General features: G+C 44.3%; 1 protein-coding gene across 2 annotated transcripts in view; it reads right to left on the bottom strand.

Annotated features, from left to right (window-relative positions):
* LOC126412649 (ras association domain-containing protein 10-like) overlaps positions 1-3,816 on the bottom strand; it is a 1,122,590-nt gene extending 1,118,774 nt beyond the window's left edge. For both annotated transcript variants that reach the window (XM_050082344.1, XM_050082343.1), the window contains exon 1: positions 3,665-3,816. The gene's annotated coding sequence lies outside the window, so the exon portion shown is untranslated. The remainder of the gene's footprint in view (positions 1-3,664) is intronic.
* Positions 3,817-12,022: the final 8,206 nt, after the last annotated feature.

Genomic DNA, 12,022 nt, shown 5'->3' with positions numbered 1-12,022 from the left:
AAACTCGTCATGCAACAAAAACAGCAGGAGGGTTGTTCAGTCGTATTTGAATATACAAGCATCTTCTTACTGGGACAACAATAGCAACGACGCACTGCTAAAACGATATGGCTCCTTTAAATGGTCCATACAGAAAAAGTGTAGATTCAATCGCAGAAGGATGCAGACATACTTCGATTAAAACTTCCAGGTTGACAGGGCGTAGTCGATATGTAAAACATTCCTCTAACGTTTCGTATCCGGCTGCGGGAGACATCATCGGAGGTGAAGCAGCAAACTGCAGCCAGAGCTCGAGGGAGCCCCGAGTATATAGGCAGCGTAGAGGGCACCACAGTCCATCACGTGACGCCGGCTACGCGACGATCATCACTGGTAGTGCCAACATTCTCGATTGAAAGCAGTCGATCGTCACTTTGTCGGTGCAAAGGAGACGTCCACATTTTATATAATTTGACACCTTTGTCTTTTGTGTTAAAATTAGTACGGTGTTCATAAATCTCAATAGTCTATATATATGCGCGCATGATGATGCCATGTTTTCGATATGACGCTCGTCTCACTGAATTTCTGTACATATATTCGGCGCTCCTTAGAGTTCTGATCGCAGTTGGCCGCTTCACCTCCAAGTATATCTCCCGCAGACAGAGACAATACGTTAGGGGGAAGTTTTACACATCGACCACGGCCTGTCGGTCCAGAAGTTTTGAATGAAGTTAACACCGCCCGTGAAAGCCTACATTGTATGATTGATGCAGGAATAGTTTTCACTGGCCTTGAAAGAAGTTCCTATAACTGGCTTGAAGGGACTTGAGAGAAATCCCGACAGCCCAACCGAAAGTAATTCACCAGTGTAGCAGAAACAATATTTGAATCTTCACTGAACGCACAGGCGTTTTCACAATGATCTGTATCCACATCAGTTTTTTGTGCAGAATTGGTAATATTGGGGAGTGGTAGAATGGACCAAAACAAGAAAAAATGTCCAGTAAACATTTGCTCTAAAACACATACCTTGAGCTATGAGCTCTCGTTCATCTTCACTACTTTGAAATACAACTCTTCTAATGAACAAGTGCTCATGACTTTTTAGGTATGCATTTTAGAGCAGATATTTACTGGACTTTTTTTCTTATTTTGGTCCATACTACCACTTCCCAAAATGTGGAATGCAAAGAACTTGCAGTAGAAGAGATTTGTTTCACAGTATCAAAGATCAAGAATTGCTTGCTCACAGCTCTTAAGCCATGCATTTTAGAGCCCATGTTTACTTTTTTATTTCGAATGATCATTCCTCTCAGGGCCCTGAATATTGACCATCATTTCTGAAACATTCTGTATATGCACAACAGTGACAAACGTTGACGATATCCGCTGTGTGTGTTCCAGTCACTCGCAGTACTTGGAACTGATGGCAATAACGCCCAGTGTACGCTTCGTCCTCAGGCTTGTGTACAGTACCGCTAGGTGCCATCTCGGGTTTATTTTACCGGCGGTGTTAGTTGTAGGTTAACAGTGATACTCAACAGTCAGAATAGGTTTACCGATGAAGAGATGGCCGATATTCGTCTCGCTCACGGATTCAGTTAGCGATACGGGAGAGCGGCGCAACGACCCTATTCAGAGCTGATCCGGCAGGCATGTCAGAGTACATTTGAATCTGTACTTGGGAGCCGATGACAAACCAGATCCTCCCTTGATCTCATAGTATAGGCTTTTTCACTGTTGTATTTCCACAGAAACTAAGGCAATTGTAACAAACCAAAAAAATCATACTTATATTACTGTGTAACCAGCTAATATACTCGCAGAATATCAGTAAATAATCTCCGAAATTTTGTTGATAGAGTTTGGATTTTCCTTGTGTAATCCTCTAAATGCTATGATGTAGGTAACGTGCATCTCCATCACAGTTTAACCTGAAGACGACTTAAAAACAGTATAAAACTCTAATAGTGACTGATTGTTATGTGATTAAACCTGATGAATAGATATTTTGTATTTAAAACGACTGGCAGTTATATGCATCTTTTCTGACAGCTCCAATAACTCTAGAATGTTTGGATAACTCTCGCGATACGATAGAAAGTTGTTGACCGAACCACTGAGTACTAACTCGGTCAAGGTTGGAGGAGGAAGGCGGCCGTGACCTTGTCGCAGAAAAAAAACTAAAATCAGGGTGGCAGTGAACCTCCGGAATAATACTCTGAATTTATACCCACTGCACTATTTCAGTCGCTCATTCGTCTTAGGCCACTAACGAAGACTACAAGTGATTTTCTTTGCTAGCTTCGAAGCGTAATTGAGGTAGCAATGGTTCAGCCATCAATGAAAAATAGTTTTCGTCTGAAGAAAATAGATACCAACAGCCGTAATTTTATCTAATAATTTTATGTAGCTACCGGTTTCGGCGTCTCATTGGCATCTTCTTCAGACTCATAAACACGAAACTGGGTAACTCATATAGCCGTTTTTGTTATTGTAGGGACCAGTATATTCATCTAGTTTCCGTAGACTTCTAAAAGCTTCTCCATTGACGTTGACCCTTCGCAGCTCTAATGACAACTGTTGGAAAGGCTTGGGATGGCAGTTGTCGTTAGAGATGTGAAGGGTCAAACGTCGAGCGAGAACTTTGTAGAAGTCTACGAAAACCAGTTGGATTTAGTGATCAGTAGAATAGAACTACCGACTGGACGATTTACCAAGTTTCGCATATAGGGTCCTGAAGATAGTCCTAATGAGGCACCACAACCGGTAGATAAATAAAATTATTAAGTAAAATTGTGGCTGCAGAATGCGATTTTCACTCTGTAGCGGAGTGTGCGCTGATACGAAACTTCCTGGCAGATTAAAACTGTGTGCCGGACCGGGACTCGAACTCGGGACCTTTGCCTTTCGCGGGCAAGTGCTCTACCAACTGAGCTACCCAAGCACGACTCACGAAAGGCAAAGGTCACGAGTTCGAGTCTCGGTCCGGCACACAGTTTTAATGTGCCAGGAAGTTTCAAAATTGCGGCTGTTGGTATATATTTTCTTCATGTCTTGGACCAGCCGCAGTCCCACTCCATTTACACAATCTGGAATTATAAAACGGAATATTTCTCACAGTTTCTGTGCCATACGTACGTGTAGGGTATTATTCACTAAAACACCAGTCGGAGACTTGCCTATTATCTGATATCGTTTCGAAGAAATTACCTTGCTGTTTCACTTTTAAAAACAAAAATTGCGTTGAATGCGGAAAAGTGCGTTAAATATGTCGCGAATGTAAACATCAAGTTGCACAACTCTCTCTTGCCATAACCTCTGTTTGGCACTCACATTTGTTATTTTCGCCAAGTCACAATCAAATCGCCACCTTTCAATGTAACCTAGACATCAGGCTACGCTACACATCAGTCACCAAACCAGTATCGCACTATAATTGTAAACACACGCTTGTTTTTTCTGTACCAAGTCCATTTCCACAAACGAACAGTAGTTTTGAACTATTGAGGGGTTCCCCTGCAGCACACGCAACGCTGTCGCCGAAGGAAACACAGCGAAGGACGACATGTAGACGACGCTCGCCGGGCACGCGGCGAGCTTTTAGCACCTGTTGCCGCGCGCTGCTAGTAAACAAAACAGGAAGACGCCCCGGTGGCAGCGAGCCAGTGTGAGTACTCACCGAGCGCGGCGGTCCTCCTCGGGGCGGCCGAGAGTAGGTAAACACGGCGTAGAGTGGCACAGCAGAGCACGAGGAACCACACGCGGCGCGGAGCGGACACAGAACGCACTGCGCTGGCGCTGGCGTTGGGGCGAACACGTCCGTAGCGCGCGCGGTCCGCGAAGCGACTGAGGGGCCGGGGCCCGCCGCGCGGGGCGCCCGCTCGCTGCTCGGCGCCCAGTCTACAGCCGGGAAGGGGGGAAGGGGGGGGGGCGGCACAGCGGGCCAGGTCTGCCTCGCCGTGCTTCTCGTCCACCTACCGTAAACCGCCATAGGCACGCAATCGGCAGTGCTTTACACTGCAAGCGACATCGGTCTCGAGCGTCTCACAGGGCAAAGGAAGGAAGGACAGCTTAGGTACAATCTCTCGTCGACTACGATGTCAACAGAAACGGAGCACAAGCTCGAGCTGGGCAAGGATGGCGAAGGACATCGGATGCTTCCTTTAAAAAGAACCACACGGCCACTTGCCTTGATGTAGGGAAATCACGGAAAAGATGCAGTGATGCAATTGCATGCTGTATAACTTGGCCCTCTGGGTTGGTTGACTGATTCACGGGAGGGCAGCAAACGGCGAGATTATCGGTCCCTTCTTATTAGGGAAGGATGGAGAAGGAAGTCGGCAGTGCCCTTTCAAAGGAGCTCACATGGCTCTGAGCACTATGGGACTTAACATATGAGGTCATCAGTCCCCTAGACTTAGGACTACTTAAACCTAACCTACCTAAGGACATCACACACATCCATTCCCGAAGCAGGATTCGAACCTGCGACGTCAGCGGTCGCGCGGTTCGGGACTGAAGCGCCTAGAACCGCTAGGCCACTTTAAAGCAGCCATCCCGGCATTTCCCTGGAGCCATTTAGGGAAATCAAACCTAAATCAGGATGGTTGGACGCAGGTCTGAACCGTCGTCCTCCTGAATGCGAGTCAGTGTGCTAGCCACTGCGCTACCTCGTTCGGTGGGCCCTTTGAGGAGTGAATGTATGTATCTAATGTTTCATTGATATAATTGTACGAATTTAAACTTTGTCTATCTTTTCCTGCTCCCTCTCACCGTATCTTCTACTCTACCCCTTCCTGCTCACCTCCTCTGCTTCCCTTTTTTTGTCCGTTTCCCTCTCCCCTCTCTTTCCTCCTCTTCCCTTTCTATCCATTCCCTCCCCCCTCCCCACTCTGTCAATCTACTCCTAGCCCCTTCCCTCTGCACATTATGACCCCTAAAAAAACTAAACTCCATCCGAACAGGCCTTGGAAGGTCATCGTCAGCCCACAGGCGTCACTGGATGCGTATGTGGAGGGGCATGTGGTCAGCACACCGCTCTCCCGGCCGTATGTCAGTTTACGAGACCAGAGCCACTACTTCTCAACCAAGTAGCTCCTAAGTTTGCCTCACAAGGATCGAGTGTACCCTGCTTGCCAACAGAGCTCAGCAGACCATTGGTCACCTATCCAAGTGGTCCCAGCCCGACAGCGCTTAACTTCGGTGATCTGACGGGAACCGGTGTTACCACTATGGCAAGGCCCTTGGCGCATTATCACCCCTACCACACAGTATATCTACCCACTTAAGTAGTACTCGTATGATCGCCAAGTTTGGTTGAAACCGATCCAGGAGTTTAGGAGGAGCATTTTGCCGTGGATTTGCCCGCAAAGGCACATATGACATTTTTTCACATATACGTAAACTATTTCACACGTGAAACTTCCTGGCAGATTAAAACTGTGTGCGGGACCGAGACTCGAACTCGTGACCTTTACCTTTCGTGGGTATGTGCTCTACCAACTGAGCTACCCAAACACGACTCACGTCCCGTCCTCACAGCCTTACTTCTGACAGTACCTCGTCTCCTACCTTCCAAAGTTTACAGAAGTTCTCCCGGCAGAAGTAAAGCTGTGAGGACAGGGCGTGAGTCGTGATTGGGTAGCTCAGTTTTGCCGGCACGGTACCTCAGCGTGTTCCGTCAGAGAGCCAGTTGGCCTCTGTAATAAAAAACTGAGTTGAAGGATCAACAAACGAACTTGAACGGATGTCATGTGACGTCCGCAACGACCAGAACACAATGACTAACAAAAAAAAAAAGTTGGTAGAGCACTTGCCTGCGAAAGGCAAAGGTCCCGAGTTCGAGTCTCGGTCCGGCACACAGTTTTAATCTGCCAGGAAGTTTCATATCAGCGCACACTCCGCTGCAGAGTGAAATTCTCATTCTATTACGTTTAGTTCATCTGTATTTCTAGCTAATTACGCCTGCAATTTCGTTTTCACGGAGCTTTATGTTTATGGTGTCGTATCTCCTTGACTACGTGTCGTACAATGATATAATTTTGTAGGTACATTCAGCGGTAAATGTCGATATTGTGTGCGAAACGTGTTGCGTATACAGTAAGTAGTAAAGAAGTTATAAATTAAAACGTCACACATGGTGCGACAGTTTTTCAAGTATCACAGCATTTGTGACGTCATATCTCCTGAACTATGTGTCCTACAATGATATAGCGTTTGAGTTACATTCAGTGGTATAAGTGAATTCGGTCTGCATAACGTTTCCCGAATACAGTTAGTAGTAAAGAAGTAATAAATTCAAACATCATGCCTGATGCGGCAGCGGTAACTTTTTCCTTTCATCATTTGGCGGCCGTTTTTAGCGATAAATTTTTCGTAAAGGTTTGAAATTAGGTATAAAGTTAGTTGCAATTCACTAAGAGCTCTCTTCCTCAAATACTGGATAAATAAAGTCTGGGTACCCGTGCGTCGTTACAGTGACCAACAACACACATCGCGCTTACCGTAGTGCAGCAAGTGTTCTTCTTGGATTCATGGACGAAATCTCCGTGCACAGTAAGTGTTTTACTGATGGGAACACGAAATGGGACCGTTAGAATTTAAACCAACCCACAAAACCTCTGCAGGTGAATGGAAACTTACGGAAATATTGAAATCACTAAATATGGACCCTTTAATCTGGTCAGGACCCTCTGGATTTGAGAATCTAGAGCCGGAGACTGCCAAGCTGACGGAATGTTAGGGGAGTAACCGAACGGTCGACCTAGGGATTCCCACATGAGTTGGGAGCTAGAGAGAGACAACTGAGCAGGTAGTAAGATTAAGGTCGGAAAGAAGATCGTGAGTAGCAGACATCAAAGGTTGACAAGAGTAACATTGAACAGCAGGAAGACTGCTCATTGAGTCACAGTAAACTGGAGCGCATTAGGGGGCGTGCTGTTTAAGAGAACATAGAGCTCTGTTAATGGCTGTCAGGTTCACCGCAAATGGACTACATCTTTCCGATGAATGTTGTTCCTGACCTGTGGGAGATGTAAATCCATATGCTGCAATTACCACAATGATGCTCCTGAATAACTGAGAGGAGCAGACACCGAAAGATCATGGCAGACACTGAAACTTCAAGTCCTTGAAATTAAACGGTACTAACCAAGGAGGAGTGTACATGTGTAGGGTGGGGGAGTGCATTGTTACATTCACCCCCTACCCTCCCACTCCCCCTCCTCTCTCCTCCACATCCCTAGGCCAGTTGGGAGAGATACAAATGACGGGAAATTCAAATGGGCGTTACCCTGTTGGTTGCGGATATGAGTGTCGCCTGCACGATTTTCATATCTCCAAACTGCTCACTAGTGCTCTTGAAGTTATGTCCATGCAAGTTAATATATGAAGTTAATCCAAACAAACTGCACCCCAATGTTCTTATCATTTACTTATATGTCCCAGATGTTTATCTGTCCTTCCTCTTTCAAGTTGCTGCCTTTTCTCCCTTCCGCTTTCCCTCCTCCCTCCCCCACTCATCTTATTCCTATCGGTTGGAAACAAGTTGGGAAATTCAAATGGGTTTTATGCTGTTGGCTGAATTACTAAAATTTATGATTTCAGATGCTTTGACAATGCAGTGGTACATTTATCACAGAATACACACTAAACAGCGCTAATACTTAATTACAACTTCTTAAAAAGGTAATGAACTTGATCTAGTATTACCAGTGTATTACAATATCTACCGATGCATCATAAATTTCATACACATGTAAGGAACTCATTATCACATTGCCAGTGTGTGAAAGTACATTACTTTGAGATGTATTTATGCAGACTGAGTGATGAATCAAAATTTTTACCGACGCGGTATTTGAACGTAAGTCTACTGATCACTAGGCAGATGCGCCAACCACTATGCCAACCTGGCAAAGAGGCTTTGCACAACTGCACAGACTACCCTAGCACGCCTTCCTCCTCAATCTAAAGTTCTATTCACGCCTCAGCCGATTTGGTATTCCCTTATACTCGAACAGCATTCAGAGGCTCTTCAATCGTATTTGAATAGCACCTCAGCGTCCAGCGAAACAGGGGATCCTGCTTGAAACCAAGGTGCACGTGCTTTAATAAAGTGAAACTATATGGTTCCAGAGAACTTTTCAAGTCTTAAACATTTGTGATATATATATGCAGCCAACCGGTGTGGACGAGCGGTTCTAGGCGCTTCAGTCTGGAACCGCGCGACCTCTACGTTCGCAGGTTCGAATCCTGACTGGGGCTTGGATGTGTGTGATGTCCTTAGGTTAGTTAGGTTTAAGTAGTTCTAAGTTCTAGGGGACTGATGACCTCAGATGTCCCATAGTGCTCAGAGCCATTTGAACCATTTTGCATATATGCGTACTACATCGACAAATAAAAATTTGTTCCAAGGCCGGAATTCAGAACTAGAGCAACAAGCAGCTGCTCTAACCTGGCGTAGTGGCTTTGCCCAATGACATGGACTACCCTAGTACGGCCCCCTCCTCAATACAGATTCTAATTCACATTTTATTCCATTTATCGCTTCAGTCTGCTGTTATACATCAGAGATGTATGAGATTTGAAAAAATCACTGAAATCATATAGTTTCCTTGCTTACATGACATTGTACTTACTAATGTGCGTATGTATTAGCGGAATGTAGAAGAGATACCGTAGCTGTCATGCCATGAGGCACCTGCCGTGTAGGCAACACCTCCGGATAATCTGTTCACGACAGTAACAGACTGCTTCATGCTAGTGTGTCTCTTAGACTTGTCAAGCCGTTCTTGTGCACTTTTCGCATTTTTATCTGCTCGGTAATGGCTGCTACTCGTATTTTAAGGCACTGAAAATGCTGGAATTAGTTCACTACCTTTTTTAAAAATTATATATTAGTGCTGTGACGGTGGTGTGTCTTCTAGTACTTACAAAAACCACTGGAATGTCAAAGTGCTTTGCCATGTAAATTATTGTAATTCAGCCAATACAATAACTCCCACATGAATTTCCTGTCATTTGTATCTCTCCTAATTGGCCTAGAGAAGAGGGGAAAGAGGAGGAGATGGGGAGGGGAGGGGGAGGAGGGAGTGAACTTGAATGCGACACATTTGTTTGTTTGATCTTGAGATCTTGGACAATAAGCAGGGAGCCCGAACACATTCTGCCCCCCATATTCACGTTAAGACACGGCGAGAACATTCCAAAGAACATTCCAGTAGAGGTAGAAGGATGATCTCAAGGTGCTTTCCAGGTGTAAAACACAGCCGAGAGTGAGTGCTAGGGAGTTCGACAATACCAGTATGAGAAAAGATTCGGAAAGTCGGATGAGTAAGAAATTTTTGTTTAGAGATAGCGTATGTGGGCAAGTGTTGGTACCATAGGAACTTCAAGAGGTAAGATCCCCACTTTGGAAAGGAAACTGCCTATCGTACTAGTCCGGATGGCGCCAGTTCCCATTTTTCTCCAGTTTTATTTCTAAGACTGCACTTTGATTTCAAAGACGAAGATACCTGTGAGCCAAAAACATCGCAACCATAGACCAACTGGGATGATACCAGCCAGGCTCCAGTAAATCGTGAGTCTCTTGACCAGCGGAAAGTCCCATGGGATTCGTAAAGAGGGCAGAGACTGTTGTATGTATGAAGAATAAAAGAATTGACCAACAAAAATTTACAGACAAGTACATATTAACGTCGACTTAGTGCAGAATTCTGAAACATATTTGAGTTCGTATATAATAAATTACCTTGTGAGAAAAAATTTGCTATCCACAAACCAACATGGATTTAGAAAGTATTGTTCATGCGAAACCCAGCTTAACCTTTTCTCGCGCAATATCCTGCGAACAACAGATGAAGGCCAACAGACAGATTCCATATTCATTGGTTTCCGGAAAGCATTTGACACGTTGCCACATTTCAGTCTGTTAACGAAGGTCAGAGCAATCGGATTAGGTTCTCAGATACGTGAGTGGCTCGAAGACTTTTTAAATAATAGAGCCCAGTACGTTGTCCTCGACAGCGAGTGTTCATCGGAGACATGGGTATCATCAGGAGTGCCCCGGAAAAGTGTGATAGGGACGCTCTTGTTCTTTATATACGTCAATGATCTGACGGACAGGTGAGCAGCTATCTGCTGCTGTTTGCTTATGATGATGCGATGCACGGGACGATGTCGTCGTTCAGTGATTGTAGGTGGATAGAAGATGACTTAGATACAATTTTTATTTGGTTTTATGGATGGCAGCTTTCTCTAAATGTGAGAAAAAGTTCGTTAAGGAAGATGAGTAGAAAATCAATCATGTCATTTTCGAATACAGTATCAATGGTGTGCTGATTGACACAGTCACGTCGAGTAATTATGTAGGTGAATCGCTGTAAAGTGACGTGAAGTGGAACGATCATATATGGTGGGTTGTTAGGAAGGCAAATGGTTGACTTGGTGTATTGGGAGGATTCCAGAAAAATGTGGCTCATCTGTAATGGAGAGGGCGTAGTGTAACCCATTCTTGAGTACTGTCGGAGTGTTTGGGATCATCAAAAGGTTTGATCAAAGAATGACATCGAAACAATTCAGAGCTGTGAGCTAGATTTGGGAATCGTTGGAGGCAAGAAGACATTCGTTTCACGAACCCTCTATTGTGAAAGTTCAGAGAACCGGCGTTTGTGACGGACTGCAGAACTATCCTACTGCCACCAACATAAGTCTCGCGTAAGCACCACAACCACAAGAGAAATTAGAGCTCAAACGAAAGCACATAGCCATTTTTTCCTCACTCCATTCGAGAGTAGAATAGTGGTTCAATGTGCCCTACAGCTTGCACTGTATTGTGTGTGTATGTAGCTGTACGTTTATTATCCCGTCCGCTATTGGAGACAATTCGATCCGCTGAACTCTACTGAGAACACAGTTTACTTTTACCTCCATTACATAGGGGACAGTGAGTAGCGATTTTCTTTTCTCAAAAGTATATCCAGAAAAAGGTTTCCAATCAGAAAACGCGATTATTGAAGCTTATGTTTACGTTTGTAGTCATGTTGTTGAAGACAAGGCACTGGAACACGTCTCCAGTTTAGGTTGCAGTACCACTTAAGGGTAAAGGCACCAAAGAAGCAGATCTGATGTGCTTGATAATGGAAGCAAGACTGAAGGAAAATCAAGTCTAGTTCATAGGATTTATCGAGGTAGGAAAAGCATTCGATACTGTGAAATGATGAAAAATGTTCGAAAACCTAAGAAATATAAGAAGTAAAATATACGGAAAGATGGACTATATACTATATGTACGAGATTCAAGAGGGAACAATAAGAATGGAAGATCAACGATGAAGTGCTCGGATTAGAAAAGGTATAAGATAGGTATGCAGTCTTTCGCCCCTAACGTTTAATCTATACTTGGAAAAAGCAAACGTGAAAATAAAAGAAAGATTGAAGAGTTGGTTTAAAATTCACAGTGAAAGACTCTCAATATAAGATTCGATGACGACACTGCTATCCTCAATGAAGGTGAAGAAGAATTGCAAGATCTATGGAGTGAACAGTCTAGTGAGTATAGAAATATGTACCGAGAGTAAACCGGTAAAAGACGAAAGTAATGAGAAGCAGCAGAAATGAGAATAGCGAGGAACTTAAATCTTAATTGGTGATCACGAAGTAGATGAAGTTAAGGGATTCTGCTGCCTTGAATGCAAAACAACTCTTGACGGACGAAGCAAGGGGGACATAAAAAGTGGACTAGCACAGCCTAAGAGGTCATTAATGGCCAAGGGAAGTCTACTACTATAGAACGAAGGCCTTAACTTAAGAAAGAAAGTTCTTACATAAAGATTTTGAGCACAGCATTGTACGGTAGGAAGAAATGGACAGTGGGAAAACCGGAACAGAAGAGTATCCAAACGATTGAAATGTGGTGCTACAGAAGTATGTTGAAAATTAAATTGACTGATAAGGTAAGGAATGAGGAGGATCTCCGCAGAGTCGGTGAAGAATGGAACGTATGAAAAATACTGATAAGAAGGACAGAACGATAGGA

The sequence above is a fragment of the Schistocerca serialis genome, chromosome 7 (assembly GCF_023864345.2).
Source record: "Schistocerca serialis cubense isolate TAMUIC-IGC-003099 chromosome 7, iqSchSeri2.2, whole genome shotgun sequence".
NCBI classification, from domain to species: domain Eukaryota; kingdom Metazoa; phylum Arthropoda; class Insecta; order Orthoptera; family Acrididae; genus Schistocerca; species Schistocerca serialis.
The sequence above is the reverse complement of the archived record's forward strand: the minus strand, read 5'-3'. Positions and strand labels throughout refer to the sequence as shown.